Genomic DNA, 21,030 nt, shown 5'->3' with positions numbered 1-21,030 from the left:
GTAGGCTTGCTAAGTTTTACAAAATAAAAACATTCCTTCCAGTAGTAGCACCTTAGAGACCAACTAAGTTTGTCATTGGCATGAGCTTTCGTGTGCATGCACACTTCTTCAGATACACTGAAACAGAAGTCTCCAGACCCTTATATATAGTGAGAGGGTGGGGAGGGGTATTACTCAGAAGGGTGGTGGGAATGGGTGATTGGCTGATAGTTGTGGTAAACCTGTGGACAACTGTTAACAACTATATATAAGGGCAGGCATCCCCAAACTGCGGCCCTCCAGATGTTTTGGCCTACAACTCCCATGATCCCTAGCTAACAGGACCAGTGGTCGGGAAAGATGGGAATTGTAGTCCAAAACATCTGGAGGGCCGAAGTTTGGGGATGCCTGTATAAGGGTCTGCTGTGCATGCACACAAAAGCTCATACCAATGACAAACTTAGTTGGTCTCTAAGGTGCTAATGGAAGATTTTTTTTTACAGTGGTACCTCGACTTACGAAGGCGATCTGTTCCGCGGCGCTCTTCGGAAGTCGAATCCTTTCTAAGTCGAAGCGTCCATTTTGCGCATGCGCAGACTTGCGCGCGCGACGAAAATACTTCCAGGTTTGCGGACTTCGGAAGTCGAAGCCTTCGTAAGTCGAGGCATTCGTAAGTCGAGGTACCACTGTATTTTGTTTCGACTACAGCAGACCAACACGGCTACCTACCTGTAACTAAGATTTACAAGACAGATTTGGATAAGTGCTGGAAGTGATGAGCCTGCTGTGCTGGTTGGAAACTATGGTTACCAGATTTTTTTTCAAGGAATCCAGGAACACTTCTTTTCTTTTTTAAATTTCATGCTTTATTATTTTAGGAAAGGGTTGCCCAGAGTTCTTGACCTTTGGGGGCAGAGGAAGCCCAAAGTTGCCGGGTGTGTATTGGGAAAAAGTCTGGTAACCCTATTTTAAACCTCTGGGAAAAACTCTGGAAAAGTGACTTGAAGTTCACAGCATGTTATTCCCTGAAGGAGAACGACTTGAAAATGATTTACAGGTGGTATTTATCTCCAAATAGGCTTGCTAAGATGTATAAGACTGAATCAGATAAGTGCTGGAGATGCAAAGAACCAGGAACGTCTCTTCACCAATGCTGAGCTAGACAGGCATATTGGTAATGGCTTGCCTCTCCAAAGTGCGCCAGGTCCTTATCCGAGAGATCCTGTTTGCAGATGACTCAGCCTTGGCAGCACACTCCCAAGGCAGCTCTACAGAGACTCATCAGCCGTTTTGCCCAAGCCTGCAGGGAGTTTGGCCTGACAAAGACCAGCTTCCTGGGTCAGGATGTCGACAGCACTCCACACATCAGCATTGGTGATCACACGCTTGAGGTGGTAGACGAAGGAAGAAAAATACATGAGTAAAACAAATCATTACCTACTTCTGCATGGGGATTCTAATGCCTAACAGCAACTGTGAAATGTGGGAGATGGACACAATTAGTCCATAGTAGAAAAGATGTGATCATCTGCATGGAAGTGTAATGCTAAAACCATTTTCTAAGAATAGACCACCAACGCTTCCCCACCCCACAAATTAACTAATATAAAAGCCCCGCTGAACCCCACTCCCAAATTGCTGGTGACAGAAGAAGCTTTTAAGAGGTCACAATCTACTAAGTAGATTCTACATCAGGCATCCCCAAAGTGCGGCCCTCCAGATGTTTTGGCCTACAACTCCCATGATCCCTAGCTAACAGGACCAATGGTCAGGGATGATGGGAATTGTAGTCCAAAACATCTGGAGGGCCGAAGTTTGGGGATGCCTGTTCTACATAGTATTACTCTTCTTGCTCACTCACTCACACATATAGGCTGTGTGCAAGCCATACTTTTAAAGCACGTCTTTTCCCACAGTATCCTGGGAAACTGCAGTTTATCCCTCATAGCTACAATTCCTGGCACCCTTAACATTTCCCAGGATTCTTTGGGGTATCAAGTGCTTTAAATGTATGATGTGTGCACACAGCCACATACACAAACCAGCATCGCCTGAGCTCTGCGAGTGTGGCTTTCTCCCGATTGAAGTGCAGATTGTTTGAGGACCCGGACATTCACAGGGAAACCAAAATGCTTGTTCACAAAGCTATTGTACTACCAACCGTACTGTATGCCTGTGAAACATGGGCCACCTATAAACGCCAACTCCTCAAAAGATTTCATCAACAGTGTCTCTGGAATTTTTTTTACACATCACTTGGGAAGACAGGTGAACTAATGGCAGTGTGTTGGAAGAAGCAAAGATCACCCGTGTCGAAGCAATGATTCTTCATCATCAACTTCGTTGGACTGGTCATGTTGTGCAGATGCCTGATTATCGTCGTCCAAAGCAACTATTCTATTCCGAACTTAAAAATGGAAAGTGTAATGCTGGTGGTCAACAAAAGAGGTTTAAAGGCTCTCTCAAGGCAAATCTTTAAAAATGTAGTATAAACACCGACAACTGGGAAACACTGGCCTGCGAGCACTCCAGTTGGAGAACAGCCTTTACCAAAAGCGTAATGAGCTTTGAAGACGCTCAAACTCAGGACGCAAGGGAGAAATGTGCTAAGAGGAAGGCACGCTTGGCAAATCCACACCGTGATCAACTCCCACCCAGAAACCAATGTCCCCACTGTGGAAGGACGTGTGGATCCAGAATTGGCCTCCACAATCACTTATGGACTCACTGTTTAAACCGTGTTTATGGAAGACAATCGTACTCGGCTATGAGGGATTGCCAAAGAAGAAGAAGATACCTAAATAAGTTTCCACATTTCCACCTGGAATTGCAAAGAAAATTTGCATTGTTTTGGGACTTTTTAGCCTACAGGAAAGACGAGTAAGAGGCAAAATTATAAAAGTTGATAAGATTATGCATGGCATGGAGAGAGTAGGTAGAGAAAATATTTTCTCCCTGTCTCATAAAACTAGAACTCAGGGACATGCTGTGAAGCCGAATGTTGGAAGATTCAAGAGAGATAAATGAAAGGACTTACTCATGCAGCGCAAACTAGGGAGGCAGTGATGGTCACTAACCTAGGTGGATTTAAAAGAGGGGGAGACAAATTCATGGAGAGGTGGATATCGCAAGACGGGAGAGAGGACCCTGGTGATCAAATCCTGCTTGACGGTTTCCTGACAGAGGCAGCTGGTCAGCCACTGTGAGAAAAGGATGAGGGGACTAGATGGGCCACTGGCCTGATCCAGCAGATTCGCCTTACGCCCTTCTCCCCTCTCACGCCACTAGGGCAACTGCTCGTGTCACACTGCGCTCCCCACGTGCCCCCAGAAACAGCTTAAGGCCAGCAGCTGTTGCTGCTGTGCGGAATCAATAACTAACAGCAGCTGAGATTTGAGATGCAGAACGGAGGCTGAGGGGTGACAATGGGTGGAGGGGGGGGGAGAGAGAGAGAGAAACTGACAGCTTCAAATGAGTCAGAGAAATTGACCTGGAACAGGGAAGGCAACCGCGGACGTGCAGAAGGAGCAGGCTGTGTGAGGGGACCCAAGCAGAGAAAAGTGAGGAGAAAGAAACGCCTCCAGGATCAAGCCAATGACCTATCTAGTCCAGCATCCTGTTCTCACGGTGGCCGACCAGATTCCTGTGGGGAACAAGAACAGAAGCACTCCCCCCCCCAGCAACTGCTATTTGGAGCCATTGCTGTGGAGGGAGGGCAGAGGCATCCAGGCTAGTAGCCATCGGCAGCCCTCTCCTCCTCCACAAATTTGTCCAATCCTCTTTTAAGGCCATCTAAGTGTTGGAACGTGGGTGGCGCTGTGGTCTAAACCACTGAGCCTAGGGCTTGCCGATCGGAAGGTCGGCGGTTCGAATCCCCACGGTGGGGTGAGCTCCCGTTGCTCGGTCCCAGCTCCTGCCCACCTAGCAGTTTGAAAGCACGTCAAAGTGCAAATAATAATAATAATAATAATAATAATAATAATTTATTATTTATACCCCGCCCATCTGGCTGGGTTTCCCCAGCCACTCTGGGCGGCTTCCAACAGAAAAATAAAACACAGTGATCTATTAAACAGTAATCTATTAAACATTAAAAGCCTCCCCGAACAGGGCTGCCTTCAGATGTCTTCTAAAAGTCTGGTAGTTGTTTTCCTCTTTGACATCTGTTGGGAGGGCGTTCCACAGGGCAGGCGCCACCACCGAGAAGGCTCTCTGCCTAGTTCCCTGCAACTTGGCTTCTCGCAATGAGGGAACCGCCAGAAGGCCCTCGGTGCTGGACCTCAGTGTCCGGGCAGAATGATGGAGGTGGAGACGCTCCTTCAGGTATACTGGACCGAGGCCATTTAGGGCTTTAAAGGTCAGCACCAACACTTTGAATTGTGCTCGGAAACGTACTGGGAGCCAATGTAGATCTTTCAAGACCGGTGTTATGTGGTCTTGGCGGCCGCTCCCAGTCACCAGTCTAGCTGCTGCATTCTGGATTAGTTGTAGTTTCCGAGTCACCTTCAAAGGTAGCCCCATGTAGAGCGCATTGCAGTAGTCCAAGCAGGAGATAACTAGAGCATGCACCACTCTTGCTAGGCAGTCTGCAGGCAGGTAGGGTCTCAGCCTGCGTACCAGATGGAGCTGATACAGCTGCCCTGGACACAGAATTGACCTACACCTCCATGGACAGCTGTGAGTCCAAAATGACTCCCAGGGTGCACACCTGGTCCTTCAGGGGCACAGTTACCCCATTCAGAACCAGGGAATCCTCCACACCTGCCCGCCTCCTGTCTCCCACAAACAGTACTTCTGTCTTGTCAGGATTCAAGTAGATAAATAGGTACCGCTCCGGCGGGAAGGTAAATGGCGTTTCCGTGCGCTGCTCTGGTTTTGCCAGAAGCGGCTTAGTCATGTTGGCCACATGACCCGGAAAGCTGCCTGCGGACAAACGCCAGCTGCCTCGGCCTGTAAAGCGAGATGAGCGCCGCAGCCCCAGAGTCACCCGCAACTGGACTTACGGTAACTGTCAGGCTTCCTTTACCTTTACCTTTTTTAAGTGTTGCAACACGTCTGAGGGGCACACGCAGCCCCGGAATGAGACAGATCTCTCTGGGCATCTTCCTGAAGAAGCGCAGCCCGGGACATTCACAAATCAGTCCCAGTGCACACCAGCGACACATATCAAAATACATGTGCACGCTCACTCAGCAGAGTATAGCAGAAATGATCGTGGAGCATGAATGTAGCCTTCTAAGTGATTTATTAAGCAATATATACAGGACAAAGCAACCATGGCGTCCTCTCACATCTTCTCCAAGAGAGAGAGAGTAAAGAAGTATTAAAGTCTGTGGAAAGTAAACACAGACATGAGATATAGTAATCCAGGCATCTCCAAACTTCGGCCCTCCAGATGTTTTGGACTACAATTCGCATCATCCCCGACCACTGGTCCTGTTAGCTTGGGATCATGGGAGTTGTAGGCCAAAACATCTGGAGGGCCGCAGTTTGGGGATGCCTGTAGTAATCACACATCCAGCAACGGAGGAGTGAAATGCTGGAACTAAGTTGGTGGCCGGTTAGGACATGGAATTCCCCCTGCCTGGAACCTTTGAGAACTGCAGGTCAGTGTAGACAATACTAAAGCACATAGACCAAGAGATTGGTTCCTACATTCCTGGCGCCTGTCAGGAGTATGGGCAGGAGTCAGGCTCTGGGGCCTGTAGTGCTTTGCAGGACTGGGGCCTGCCTCAGCTTGTGCTGGAGAGGCAAGGAGTGGTCACTCAGGTGAGGCCACTTGATAGGTGTAGGGCTGATGGTCCAGCAGCAGGCAGTCGCAGGGTCAAGGAGCAAGGCAGAGGCAAAGGCATAGCTGCCAAGTTTTCCCTTTTCTCGCGAGGAAGCCTATTCAGCATAAGGGAAAATCCCTGTAAAAAAGGGATAACTTGGCAGCTATGGCAAAGGTCTGAGAGTCAAGGATCAAGGCGTCGGCAAGGCAAAGGTCCAAGGGTCGAGGATCAAGGCGTCGGCAAGGCAAGGGTCCAAGGAGCAAGAGGCCAGATGCAACCAGGCAGGGATAGCGTTGCTGTGGCAAAGAGCTGAAGGGAAATGCTGAGCTTTTATCCCTCCCAGCTTCTGCCACCAGGAGATGCTTCTACATCACCATCTTGCCTCTGGTCCTGATGTCCTCAGTCAGGGCTTCAACCGCCCACCGACCGGACCGTGACAGCGCCTGTGTGATACACCTTTAGGCAGCAGCCAAAAACGTTCCTTCTTAACCAGCCCTTCGGTTCATTTGATTGACATCCCTTTTCAAATGTGTTGGGAGGTGGGGGTTATTGGGTTGTTGTTGTTGTTGTTTTGATTATGTATTTTGTGGTTTTATATTCTGATTTCATTCCCTGAACCGCCCTGAGACCTCCAGGTGTAGGGCAGCAAAAAGATTCAACAAATAAGTAAAATAACAACAATGAGGCATTTTCTGTGCTGTGTTTGCTTTGCTGATATCGCATGGGCTAAGACTATAAGACGAGTGCTGCTGGATCAGCCCAGTGGCCTGTCGAGTCCAGCATCTTGTTCTCACCCTGTTCCTAGCGGGAAGCCTGCAAGCGGGATCCAAGCACAAGAGCGGTTCTCCCCTCCGGAGACCCCCGGCAACTGCCACTCAGAAGCAGTGCTTCCTCCGGCTGTGAGGGCAAACCATCGCTAGCATGGCTTGTAGCCACCCTTAGACAGGCACAGAGCGATGGGAAGGTGGTGAGTGTGTAACTGTGATGGATGGGAGAACACAGCTAAGAGCCAAGAAAGAGCAGGCAAAGAAAAGAAGACGACAAGTTTGGCAGAAGATAAATCTCCCTTGATAGCTAAATGGGATCGTTGCATTCAGAAGCAGGGTATCTCTCCATGTGAGATGTGAAGGTCACATGATCTCGGGACGCCATCACCTAGGGCAGTGGTTCCCAACAGGTGGTCCGGGGACCCCCAGGGGTGCGCGAGCTATGCCAGAGGGGTCTGCAAGATGCTATTAGAATAAAAAATATATTAACTATATTTTGTAAGATAACAGATTTTTTGTTTTGGCCGCTTCCTGCATGAGCAGAGTCTAGCGCAAAAGTAGAATTAGATAGAGGCAGTAGTTCTGCTGTATGCTGTTAGGTGGCGCTTTACAAACACTACTGTTTTGCAAAGAGGCAGCGTGCGCATTCTACTAACGCTCACCTCCCCAAGATGCTTTGCGCGCGTCGGCTTCATTTGTGCGCTACTGCGCAGGTACCCTGTCTTCTCCATTCCCCTCCCTCCTCCCTGGCGCGCGCTGCCTCTTTGCAAAACAGTAGTGTTTGTAAACAAAGCATTGTTTTTCGCGGAAGCTACAGTTCGCGTAGTTAAAAATGGACCGTTGGTTAAAAAGTGGTTCGTTAAAACGACAAAGGCCTACAGATGAAGAGGAAGAACTATAAAAAACGTATAAATATAAAATATAAAAAGACTCTTAATTTGGCTCTCACTTTTTAATTTTAGGATTAGGAACTAATGGGGGTCCTTGTCACAATAGCGGCTCGATGATGGGGTCCTCGTGAAAATTTTGTTGGGAACCCCTGACCTAGGGACAGGAGTATCTGGCCTTAGACCAGGCCAGACTATTTGTGCCTGGGGCCCAGTGTTGTCTTCTCTGGCTGGCAGCAGCTCTCCGGGTAGAGGAGGCACCCTTCCTCCTTGACACCTCCTACGAGAGAGACATCTTCAGCTGTGGAAATGGGAGTCAAACCTGGGAGCTCCTGCTTGTGGGCTTTTTGGAAATCTCCAACTGGGATAAACCAAATCCTGGGCTGCGATGGACCTTTGGACAGCTCCAGGAAGGCAGGGGCCGTGTGTGCAATGATGGGCAGAAAGGAAACATCTCTAGGGGACAGGTGGATATTGTATGTCACATGCCACTCCAAGGGGTGCAAGATTCCAGGGAGGTGCAGGTGCTTAAGCATTTGTGTTTCCTTTGGAAATGAGGCACAGTGGAAAGTGCAGTGTCTTTAAATGGTCTATTTACACATATATACAACCTGAGCCTACAATAGAGGGGCTCAAAGAATTACACTCCAGCCTTGGATCAAAAAAGATATCAAGCATGGCTCTCTGCTCAGCTTGCCGCGCTTAACAGAGTGACACTTTTTTCCTGCTAACTATCTCCTAGTGGAAGGAGGGGCTCACCGCCATCCGCTCATCATCCAGCACAGAGTACCTGCTTTTGTTAATCACCCATTTCCTTCCCTTTATTCTCCTCTCTCAAGCAATTTCCAGGGCACTGAAAAACTGGTTCAGCTTGTATTTTGACACTGCTAAATTCAGCGCCTGGCAGCCCATCTTAATACTCCAAGCATTGATTAAGCTCCAGCACTCACTAGACCCAAGAATTTAGGGGAGGACGTGGCACCCACAGTCATAACAGAATACAGAGGAAGGGAGGAAGAAGGAAATGACTGGGACACAGCAGAATGATTTCACATTGCCTTGCTGAACCACCCTAGGAGACTGCCTTATTCTGAATAAGCTGAGCCTTGGTCCTTGGCTAATATGCAGCCCTGGCACTCTCAGGGATGACTCCAGCCCATGGCGAATCTGTAGCTTGAAGAGAAGGCAAAGACAAAGGCACCAGAACTGGGAGCATGAAGCATAGTAGGAAGCACAGTTGTAAGGCTCAGTGGAGCATCTGCCCAGAGACCTTGACTGGACCCGGCACAACTATTGTGATAGGCCCCTGCTTAGCCCAGCAGCCTGCAAGGACAGTGTGGAAAGAGCAGCCACACTCCAATGGCCAGTGGAAGAATTTACGGCACATTTTGAGAAGCCCTGCAAGCTGTGGTCCTCTTAAATGCTCAGGCAGAACGGCCTGTACGAGACTAAGGGACTGGAGCGCTTGAAACGCAAACACAGGAACTAGAAATTGAAGTGTGGGGAGGACCACCGTGGTTACTCTGTCAAGAGGAAAATGAAACACTACCTTGAATACATCTCCACCCCCATCGTTCAGCCCGGACACTGAGATCCAGCGCTGAGGGCCTTCTGGCGGTTCCCTCGTTGCGAGAAGCAAAGCTACAGGGAACCAGGCAGAGGGCCTTCTCGGTAGTGGCACCCGTCCTGTGGAACACTCTCCCATCAGAAGTCAGAGAGATAAACAACTACCTGACATTTAGAAAACACCTAAAGGCAGCCTTGTTTAGGGAAGTTTTAAATCTGTGATATTTGATGTATTTTAATGTTTGTTGGAAGCCGCCCAGAGTGTCAGGGGAAGCCCAGCCAGATGGGCGGGGTATAAATAAATTATTATTATTATTATTATTATTATTATTATTATTATTATTATTATTATGTCTTAGAATTTTGAAGTGTCAGGCATAGCTCTAGTGGCTTTAGCCCAAACGTAGCAGAGTTTTCCTGCACAGCGCAGAAGCTAGTTGAGGTGGCAATGACTAGTCGGCTAGACGCAGAATAACTATTTACAGGATTTATTAAAAGAAAATAAAAGCAGCAGAGTTTCTGCATACAAAGCAAAGCAAAATAAATCCTCTCTGTCTCTCTCTCTCCAACCACACGCAGCACTCCTACTCCTAACACCCAACAAGAAACAAGTGTGCCATAGCTGCCAAGTTAACCCCTTTTTTTAAGGGAAATTCCCTTATGCTGAATAGGCTTCCTCGTGAGAAAAGGGAAAACTTGGCAGCTATGGTGCTAGCATTCCTAGATAACAGAGTTCAGTGCTGGTCATTAACCAATCAGAGAGTAGTTTCCAGGCCAGGCAGACCTTGGCTTTCTGCCAAGAGTAAATTGACACTGCCTTGAGTTAATTGTGTGAAGCAAGAATCTGTAAGTTTCCCATGAGAACCAATTAACAGAAACTGAACATTATGGAGACCACAAGGGGTGACCGTCTCCTTTATATATTTGACAGCCCACTTTCTGCCAGCAACTGCCACCCGAGGCAGCTGCCTCACTTTGCCTAACAGTAGGGCCAGCAGATGCACATGCTGGGGGGTCTTCTTTTTATTCCTGGGGATCGTGTCCCACAGCACCCCTGCTTCCTCAGGTGCAAATGCAGACGAGGAGCTGAACGTGACCAGAAACTCCACCAAATGAAGGGAAGCACAATCAATTCAAAACGTTCATTTTACCCTTGCCACCCCTTGTCATCGTTCGTCTGTGCCAGCCTCTGGACGCCGGGTGCCAGATTGTCTCTGGCTGGAGGTTCTCCTGGTGCCCAAATAAAGATGCAGCCAGCGCCTCGGAGGAGACTGTCAAGGGTTTAAAAGAGCGTCAAAAGTGATTCCCTTGAGGAAAGAAAAGAAGGGGAAAGGTCCTCAGGGACAGGACAGTCAGAGCGCTGGTGGTGGCGGAGATGGGGAAGGAGAAGAGCGGGCTTGTTTCTAAAAAAAAAAGGCAGGTACGAGTTGTTTCTAAAAAAAGGAAAGCGGATCAATTGTTCCCTGTGGCCACCGAGAAAACAGGATCGAGTGACAGAGAAGAAGGACTGAGCGAAATTACACAGCAGGCGGAAGTCAGCTTTGATAAGGACATCACAGCAGGCTCAGATCCCAACGGAGGGGGGCATAAGAACAAGAGGGGAGCCCTGCTGCGTCAGGACAATGGCCCATGTAGCCCGGCATCCTGTTCTCACAGGGGCCAGCCAGATGCCTGCCAGCAGGATTTGAACACAAGAGCAGCACTCTCCCCTCCTGTGGTTTCCAACAACTGGTATTCAGAAGCATTGCTGCCTCCGACTGTGGAGGCAGGGCAGAGCCATCCTGGCTCGGAGCCATCAATAGCCCCCTCCTCCTCCATGAATTTGTCTGATCCTCTTTTAAAGCCACTCAAGTTGGCGGTCATCAGTGTCTCCTGCGGCAGGGAGTTCCACAGTTTAACTATGCGCTGTGTGAAGGACTTTCTTTTATCTGTTCTGAATCTTCCAGCATTCAGTTTCATTGGGAGTCCCCTCAGCCTGTGCTCTCAATCTCCCATTATTATTATTATATTATTATTATTATTATTATTATTATTATTATTATTATTAAAATTTGTATACCACACCCTTCATCTGAATATCTCAGAATGTTTCACAAGATGAAAAGACAGGATAAAAGCACAAACTAAATAGTGACAACAAAAGCAAAACAAAACAAAGCTTGCCAAGGGGGAGAGACCACTGGACGCAAGATACGAGTTGTCCTATTTTCTGCATCCTCTCCCACCCTAGATGCTCAGAAGCCGGACAGCGCCTTGTTCTTCATCAGGTGTTCCGGGAAAAGCAACACAGGGCGACTCACTTGTGAGCTTCCATCCTGGTTATCTGGCTGGTTACTGTTGGAAACAGAAGTCTGGGCAGTGCAGTTCTTATAAATCACCCTTCCCAGCTTTATTTTTCTTTGACTGCAGCCCTTGCCAAGCCTTTGCCGGCCAGCCTGACCTTTCCATCCATTACCCAAAGTGCCCGGACGACGTCATAAATCCTTTGAAGAGCATCAATCTTTCTCCGAGCCAGGCACCGTCGTTCGGCATACCGCTCTAGGAATTGCTCATGTGGGTGGGGGGACTGTTTTCAGTCGGAGATTCCGACTCAACATTGTTGTTGTTTAGTCGTTTAGTCGTGTCCGACTCTTCGTGACCCCCTGGACCAGAGCATGCCAGGCACTCCTGTCTTCCACTGCCTCCCGCAGTTTGGTCAGACTCATGTTCGTAGCTTCGAGAACACTGTCCAACCATCTCGTCCTCTGTCGTCCCCTTCTCCTTGTGCCCTCCATCTTTCCCAACATCAGGGTCTTTTCCAGGGAGTCTTCTCTTCTCATGAGGTGGCCAAAGTATTGGAGCCTCAGCTTCACGATCTGTCCTTCCAGTGAGCACTCAGGGCTGATTTCCTTCAGAATGGATAGGTTTGATCTTCTTGCAGTCCATGGGACTCTCAAGAGTCTCCTCCAGCACCATAATTAAAAAGCACCAACATTAGGAATAGCTTTTTGACTGCGAGAGCTGTCAGAAAGGTCCCTTGGAAGGTGGTGGACTCCCATTCCTTGGAGGTTTATTATTATTATTATTATTGTTATTATTATTATTATTTATTACAGTATTATTAAATTTTATTCATCCCCCGCCCTCCCCAGCCAAGGTTGGGCTCAGGGCGGCTAACACTCGATATAAAACTACTGATTAAAATACAACTTAAGAACAAGATTAAATACATTAAAATTAAAATTAAAATGCAGCCTGATACGGAAGGGAAAGGAAAAGGGAAAATGGTGGAGGGGATCAGGTTGGCTCCAGGCCAAATGCCAGGCGGAACAACTCTGTCTTACAGCCCCTGCGGAAAGAAATCAAGTCCCGCAGGCCCCTGGTCTCAGGAGATAGAGCATTCCACCAGCTCGGGGCCAGTGTTGAGAAGGCCCTGGTTCTAGTTGAGGCTTTTGGGGTGGCCATCTACCAATGCTATTGCTGAATTGCAGGGGGTTGAACTAGATGAGCCTTGAATTCTCTTACAGACCTACAAAATTCTGAGTTTCAAAGGGCCTGGCGCTGGAGACCTTCCCTTGCGGCTTGTGCCACGTGCACTAATTAGCCGGCGGAGAGAGCTGCCGCCATGTGGATTTTTTTCCACCCTGGGCTTCCCAATGTCATGGGCCCAAGTCCCCAGAGCAGCAGAGAGAAGGGTGTCTTTGAAGTCAGGAGCAAAAAGATGGCTTCATTAGGGTTGCCACGGCAATGAGCTCTCCTCCCTCTCCTCTTCCCACCGCCTCCTTCTCCTCCTCCTGCATCCTGTCCAGAACCACTTTCCTGCTGCTGAGGCTGAAGGGGGAAAGCGAAACAGATGGAGAAAGACATAGGCAAGGATTTGAAAAGAGAGAGCAGAAAGCGACGTGCCTTGTTCCTGGCCGCGCAGCCTATTCCTTCCGGCCACGCTCCAGTGCGGTGTGTGTACTCGTGCGTGCAATTAAACACTGTCAGCCGCTGAGTGTTCCTCCCCCCCCCTTGCACTGCTGTATTGATCAAGTGTCCACGGCAGGGAGATAAAAGGGCATGGTTATGTTGCAATTAGCTCTGAAAGCATCATCAGGGCATCGATCCATTTGTCAATTAAGGATTTTGTTAAGCGGGCTGTTACAGTCACTGGGGGGGGGGGCGTTCCGCACCCGGTCTGGCTGCTTTAATCATTTGGTGCATCTTTCATGCAGTGCACAGTTAAACTATGGTCCTAACCACTGAGCCCCTTTGGCTTGCCGATCGGAAGGTCGGCGGTTCGAATCCCCGCGACGGGGTGAGCTCCCGTTGCTCTGTCCCAGCTCCTGCCAACCTAGCAGTTTGAAAGCACGCCAGTGCAAGTAGATAAATAGGTACCTCTCCGGTGGAAAGGTAAACAGTGTTTACATGTTCCGTTGCGCCAGAAGCAGTCTAGTCCTGCTGGCCACAGACCTGGAAAGCTGTCTGTGGACAAACGCCAACTCCCTTGGCCTGAAACAGAGATGAGCACCGCAACCCCACAGTCGCCTTTGACTGGACTTAACTGTCCAGGGGTCCTTTACCTATACCTTTTTTTTTACCTCATTCGCATTGTTGACCATACTAACCAATGGAGCGGAATGTTGGAAGATTCAGGCCAGACAAAAGGAAGCCCGTGGAACTCCCTCCCACAGGAGGCAGTAACAGCCACCTACCTAGATGGCTTTCAAAGAGGATTAGACAAATTCATGGAGGAGGCCAGCCTTGTGAGAACAGGATACTGGACTCGATGGGCCATTGGCCTGATCCAGGAGGACTCTTCTAATGTTCTTATCCATGTTGATGTTTCATCTTCTAATTAAACATTCACATTAATGCACGCATGTTAATACAGCAACGCTCGCCGGGGCTGATGGAAGTTGCATTTATTCATTTATTACATTGGTATACTGCCCTTCGTCCATAGATCTCAAGGCAGATCTCTAGGGTGATTGTAGTCCAGAACTTCTGCAGGATGTCTGGAAGGCAAAGGCAATAGAAAAGAAGCCATTTAGCAGAAACACGAAGCAAGCTATGGATGTACAACCAGTACCTTTTATCACATGTGGTGGGTTTGTAAGGAAGTGAAGGCTTTCTGGGAAATGCTTTGTTATGAAATAAATAAAAAAGTTGAAATATACATTTTGGGAAAAAACCCTCTTAATTGGTATTGTAGGTACTGAATACATAGGCAATATAAGAGACTGTTTTTATATGCAACAGCAGCAGCAAGAATATTATTAGCCCAACAATGGAAGCAGCAAGAGATACCAAGGAAAGAAGAGGGGCAGATGGAACTGATGGACTATGCTGAGTTGGTGAAATTAACTGGGAAAATTCAGAACCAGCAAGATCAGAGTTTCCTGAAATACTGGAATAAATTTATGGTGTATGTGAACGACCGTTGTAAACAACTGACATCGCTAGTAGTGTTACAAGAAGTTTTGTAAGGTTAATTTTATAAATTATTGCAAAGATTCACTTCTGGTTTGTTCTTTTCTGATACAGACTTAATAGTAATCATTATAACAACAAAATGCAATATCAGAGAGTAAAATGCAATATCAGTGGAACTTGCTGCCAAGGAGTGTGGTGGAGTCTCCTTCTTTGGAGGTCTTTAAGCGGAGGCTTGACAGGCATATGTCAAGAATGCTTTGATGGTGTTTCCTGCTTGGCAGGGGGTTGGACTGGATGGCCCTTGTGGTCTCTTCCAACTCTATGATTCTATGATTCTAAGTTAGAAAACCATTCGTTGAGGAGGATGGAAGTCTAAGGTTGTTGCAGCCAGATGTTTGTTATGTAATTTACAAGTTGGATGTGATGTTTTAAAATATGTGCAAAAACTGATAAAAATTATTATAAAAAAAAGAAAACTATTGATGTACAACCAAACATCTGCAGATGACTGAGTCCTCTGGACTGGTTATTTGAATCAGAATAGCCAAGCCTGCAAGTGTTACAGGATTCTTCAGCAGGCGTGTGTTGTACACTGTTCTCCAACACCAACACACACACACACACACACACACACACACACACAGGGCAGCTCCCCTGATACCAACTATCTCAACCCAACAATCAACAGGGTGGTGCTGGTGGTTGCCTGGTTGGCACTGATCAGTGACGGGGCCTTCTCGGTGGTGGTCTCCCAGTACTAGAATGCCTTGCCTAGTGCACTGTGTCTGTTTTTCTCATGATTAACATTCCACATGGAGATACAAAGCATTCCTGTCGCCCAGAGATTTGATAGCTGAAGAGATTCTGCTCCTGGCAACTTAGATCATAAGGGGGGGGAAAAACTCAGAGCAATTTCCAAAGCATGTGACTTAAAAAAAAAGTTTTAGGTTTTTTAAAAAAGAAATTCTTAATGATTTAGATCTTTTCATTTTACGTTTGTGTTGCTGCCCAGCCCTGTGCTCCTTTGGAAGGGGGGGCATGGTAGGAATTTAATTAAAAGAAATAAAATCGCTACAGAAACCTCTCCCACCCGCTTTCCTAGAGAGACCAGCTGCCAGGGCCTTTCCGTAGGAGCCTTTAAAAAGAAAACTGTTTAAAGCATGGGTTTTCTCCCCCCCCCCCCACCAGCACTTTTATGCTGATCCCAAACTCTCTGGCTGTTGCCCTGCAATTATTTCATTTTTTGGTTCCTCTTGTTTTTTACCCTCATCCATTTTATGCAAATGGTGACCGTTGATGGTTTTGCTACTTGCCTGGAGGCATTTCCCAAAGATGAATTATAGGCCCTTCTCCGTCAGCTCTTTACTGCCGCTGAAAATTAACGTTCTCTTTCTGGAGCCTCATCTGGTTCCTTCTTCATGTTCCATTAGGCACGCTGAGCAAACAAGTTTTGCCAGACGTTTGAGGTTTAGACATAACACCATTCTCACAATTAGGAGCTGTGCAGATGCGCATATATAAGCAATTTCAGGGGAGTAGGGGGAAGCCCACAGTGGTCCTAATCTGGATCAAGGCCTGTGTCTGAAACAGGCACAGGCCCTGATCCAGATTAGGACCACCGCGAGCTGCCCCCTGCTCCCCTGAAATTGCTAATTGTGGGCATTGCAGGGGGTTGGGCTAGATGACCTTGGGGGTCCCTTCCAACTCTATTATTGACATCATCTCTTGCTTGGTCCTCCCTGCATTGGATTGGCCGCTGCTCTTCTCCTTTCCAGATATGCAAATCTCCTGCGCTTGTGATTGGCACAATCGACCGGAGCCTTAAATATTCCCCCCCCCACCCATTTTTTTACTGTAATTTTTAATGCTGTTTTTATTGAATTAGGCTTGGTGGAACGTTGATGGGAAATCATTTTATAAATGTTACAAATTAAACGCATGGATAAATCATGCCAGCCTGTCCAATAGAGGGGAAAAACCCCAAATTCTATTGACCTCTGCCTCTTGCGATGCAACGAATGCCAAGTTATACGATGCTGCCTGTGCTTGTTATATTTTGAAAAATAAAAATATTGTCAAGATAAGAAAAAGAAAGCAGCTTGGGATCAACTCCTTGCACTGCATGGCTTTGAAGAAAGCCTCCCCTCCGCTCCTTTGTCTCTTCCTGACTCAGTTTCACATTTTTGAGCCCAGCTCATCAGGGTGCAAGTCCCCTGTGGATCTATGCAGTCAGTAAAAGGAGGAAGTTCCAGCCAAGTAATTTGGAGCAAAACAGCGGTCAGTAGACCACGATCCTTATTGTTGCGCAACAGGTCTCCACAGGAGTAAGAATCCCGAGCATGGGGTGACACTCTCTTTTAAAATTTCCCTCCTTCCTCCAGAATACACTTCGAGGGGCATGACTGATACATCATCACTACATCACTAGCAGGTCACAAATGGGGAGGGGGCTACAAGGGATGTGGGTGGTGCTGTGGTCTAAACCACTGAGCCTCTTGGGCTTGCCGAGGAGAAGGTCGGCGGTTCGAATCCCTGCTACGGAGTGAGCTTCCATTTCTCTGTCCCAGCTCCTGCCAACCTAGCAGTTCAAAAGCACGCCAGTGCAAGTAGATAAATAGGTATCGCTGTGGCGGGAAGGTAAATGGTGTTTCTGTGCGCTGATCTGGTTCGCCAGAAGCGGCTTAGTTATGTTGGCCACATGACCCGGAAGCTGTCTGCGGACAAACGATGGCTCTCTCGGCCTATAGAGCAAGATGAGCGCCGCAACCCCAGAGTCGGACACGACTGGACCTGATGGTCAGGGGCCCCTTTACCTTTTAAGTAAGTAAGTAAAATTTTATTTATACCCTGCCCTCCCCAGCCAAGGCCTGTATCAGGGCGGCTAACATCAAATATCAAATACATTAAAACACAATCAAACAATTGATTAAAATACAGCTTAAAAATTAGAATCAGGATAAAATTACCGTAAATGACTGCCCACGAATTACAACCCTAGGGGTCGGGAACCTCAAGTATTCATCAGGGCCAGCTCTCCATGTTGCTCCCACATGAGCTGATAAAAGAGCCAAAGAGGTAACTTACAGGGTCCCATGGAAGGGGGTCAAACTGGGCCCGGACCGAAGGCCAGGCGGAACAGCTCCGTCTTGCAGGCCCTGTGGAAGGATGTCAAGTCCTGCAGGGCCCTGGTCTCCTGCGATAGGGCATTCCACCAGGCTGGGGCCAAAGCCGAAAAGGCCTTGGCCCTGGTTGAGGCCAGTTTAACCTCCTTGAGGCCTGGGACCTCCAAGATATTATTATTTGCGGACCTTAAGGTCCTCCGTGGGGCATACCAGGAGAGGCGGTCCTGTAGGTACGGGGGTCCTAGGCCGTATAGGGCTTTAAAGGTTTAAACCAGCACCTTAAACCTGACCCTGTACTCCACTGAGAGCCAGTGCAGCTGGTATAGCAAGTTAGAAAGAGCACGAGGGTCATCCAATCCAACCCCCTGCAATGCGGGATTTTTTTCACCCAATGTGGGGCTCAAACCCATGACTCTGGGATTTTGAATCCGTTGGTTTGGGTTCTCCCCTCCGGAACAGCAGAAAACAAGCTTGCTCCATCATCCATGTGACAGCCCTTGAGATAGAATCATAGAATCATAGAGTTGGAAGAGACCACAAGGGCCATCCAGTCCAACCCCCTGCCAAGCAGGAAACACCATCAAAGCATTCTTGACATATGCCTGTCAAGCCTCTGCTTAAAGACCTCCAAAGAAGGAGACTCCACCACACTCCTTGGTAGCAAATTCCACTGCTGAACAGCTCTTACTGTCAGGAAGTTCTTCCTAATGTTTAGATGGAATCTTCTTTCTTGTAGTTTGAATCCATTGCTCCGTGTCCGCTTCTCTGGAGCAGCAGAAAACAACCTTTCACCCTCTTCTATATGACATCCTTTTATAATTTGAACATGGCTATCATATCACCCCTTAACCTTCTCTTCTCCAGGCTAAACATACCCAACTCCCTAAGCCGTTCCTCATAAGGCATCGTTTCCAGGCCTTTGACCATTTTCGTTGCCCTCTTCTGGACACGTTCCAGCTTGTCAGTATCCTTCTTGATTGAACTGTGGTGCCCAGAACTGGACACAGTACTCCAGGTGAGGTCTGACCAGAGCAGAATACAGTGGTACTGTTACTTCCCTAGATCTAGATGCTATACTCCTATTGATGCAGCCCAGAATTGCATTGGCTTTTTTAGCTGCTGCATCACACTGCTGACTCATGTCGGAAGGTGACTATCCTATCGCCTCAGTGGAGAAAACTTCCATGGGAGTTTCATGGGGGTCATTTCCAGCTATGCCTACGCTGGAGCCCAGGACATCTCTTTAGGCAGGTGGCGCATCTCAACAAAATGAAATTGTTTCCAAATACAACCATCCTCCTGTTCCCAAGGAAACAACACTTAACTGTGGTTTCCTCCTCCGAGAAATTTGAGATATCCCCTTTTAATAGGTGGATGTGATCCTTCTTGACAGCTTTCGATTCGGAGACTGACCTTTTCTGCCGAGTTTCAGCTGGATCCTGCCTCTAGCCGGAGAACTGAAATCCTCTGCGGCTTTCTCAGGATTGTATCTGGGCTGCCCAAGATGGAGATTCCCCTCCTCCTCCCCCGCTGACTATTTTTATCCAATTTAATGCTTTTAGGAGATCGCGCAGGGCGAAAAGAGGGGAAACCTCAGTGGGCCTAAAAGGCAGAGAGCTGAGCAGCAAAATGGAAAGGAGTTTTGCTATTCAGTATCTGCATAGAGCGAACTAGTCCTCTCAAGACTAATTAGGGAGAATAATTATTTGCAAGTGGGGGTGGGCAGAGGAAATCCCCAGTGTAGAGGAAATCTGGACCTTTGGATTGGCCAATAGGACCTGCCAGCTTACTAGAGCTAGGCGATAACCTGTGGGGGTGGGACTGTTCTTGATTGTGTAAATGCTCCATGGCATCACCCTGTTTTTGAGGGTTCTCCTTCCCTTGTCACCGACCAGCACAATTTGTGATCCATTGGGCCAGATCTGCTGTATCAACCATGAATATTGAGCCGCTGGAGGTTCAATTAAACATCTGCACCAAGGCAGTCCTCGAAACACCGGCCACAAGGTGTATCTAGTCATGTGCCGCTTCCCTCTCGCTGGGGCCACAGGTTTGCAGGCCTGTCTGGTATGAAGTCCTAGGGCAGCCAGCCTTCCCCAACCTGGCGCCCTCCGCTCGGCCGTGCTAACTTGTAGACACCCAATGAAGCTGAGTGTTGGAAGATTCAGGACAGAGGAAAGGAAGGACTTCTTCATGCAGCGCAGTGTTAAACTGTGGAACTCCCTCCCACAGGAGGAAGTGATGGCCGCCAACTTGGATGGCTTTAAAAGAGGGTCAGACAAATTCCTGGAGGAGGAGGAGGAGGAGGAGAGGGCTATTGATGGCTCCTAGCCAGGATGGCTCTTCTCTGCCCCCACAATCGGAGGCAGCAAGGCTTCTGAATCCCAGTTGCTGGAAACCACAGGAGGGGAGAGGGTTCTTGTGCTCGGATCCTGCTTGTTCGTTTCACCTCTGTTTTTGCAGTATTGGTCTGTCTAGCTTAGTCTTGTCTGCACTGACCTGCAGCAACTCTCAAAGGTTTCAGGCAGAGGGACATCCAAGTCCTGACCAGCCACCAACTTAGATGGCCTACAAGGAGGTTTGGACAAATTTGTGGAGGAGAGGGCTATCAATGGCTGCTAGCCACCATGGCTTCTTCAGTTCTCTGAGCATCTGCTTTGCGTGCAGGTCCCAGATTCAATTCCCGACAGTGTATGCAACAGTGCTCTGTCTCGGCAGTTTTCTTTGATTCTGTATTCATAACAAATCCCCTCAGCCCCAGCTAGTAGGACCAGGGATATTGGGATTTGCAGTCAACCAACATCTGGAAGAGAGGGACCCAGGTGGCGCTGTGGGTTAAACCACTGAACCTAGGGCTTGCTGATCAGAAGGTCGGCGGTTCGAATCCCTGTGACGGGGTGAGCTCCCGTTGCTTGGTCCCAGCTCCTGCCAACCTAGCAGTTCGAAAGCACGTCAAAATGCAAGTAGATAAATAGGAACCGCAACAGCGGGAAGGTAAACGGTGTTTCCGTGTGCTGCTCTGGTTCGCCAGAAGTGGGTTTGTCATGCTGGCCACGTGACCTGGAAGCTGTACGCCGGCTCCCTCGGCCAATAATGCGAGATGAGCGTGCAACCCCAGAGTCGGTCACGACTGGACCTAATGGTCAGGGGTCCCTTTACCTAACATCTGGAAGGAACCACATTTCTGCCTCTGTTTACAATACCCCCAACAGATTTATTTCCCCCTTCATTGAAAGCCTCCAAGGAAATATTTAGCAGCCTGTCCCTTTGGCAAAGGGCTCCCAGGCACGTGCCTGAACCAAACCACCCCCAGAGCGCTGCAAGGAATGAAGGGGCGCTGATAAAAAGGTGGTCAAAGAGAGCAATGCTTTTGAAAACCCCAATCTGCTGTGTGCAAAGCTTGCACAGCTTCGTCCCGCAAATCTTAAACCAAGGCTAACTGCCGTGGAGACGGCAGCCCTTCAAGGATGTCGAGTGGCGACGCACGCTAGCCTTGAGCAGCTCTCGTGTGGAGAACATCGCTCCTGCCAAGGGGTGCTCG

General features: G+C 48.3%; 1 protein-coding gene across 1 annotated transcript in view; it reads left to right on the top strand.

The window, feature by feature from the left end:
* Positions 1-21,030, top strand: part of STX17 (syntaxin 17) — a 257,051-nt gene that overhangs the window by 25,491 nt on the left and 210,530 nt on the right. The window lies entirely within an intron of this gene.

The sequence above is a fragment of the Zootoca vivipara genome, chromosome 8 (assembly GCF_965207765.1).
Source record: "Zootoca vivipara chromosome 8, rZooViv2.hap1.1, whole genome shotgun sequence".
Classification (NCBI taxonomy): Eukaryota; Metazoa; Chordata; class Lepidosauria; order Squamata; family Lacertidae; genus Zootoca; species Zootoca vivipara.
The sequence above is the reverse complement of the archived record's forward strand: the minus strand, read 5'-3'. Positions and strand labels throughout refer to the sequence as shown.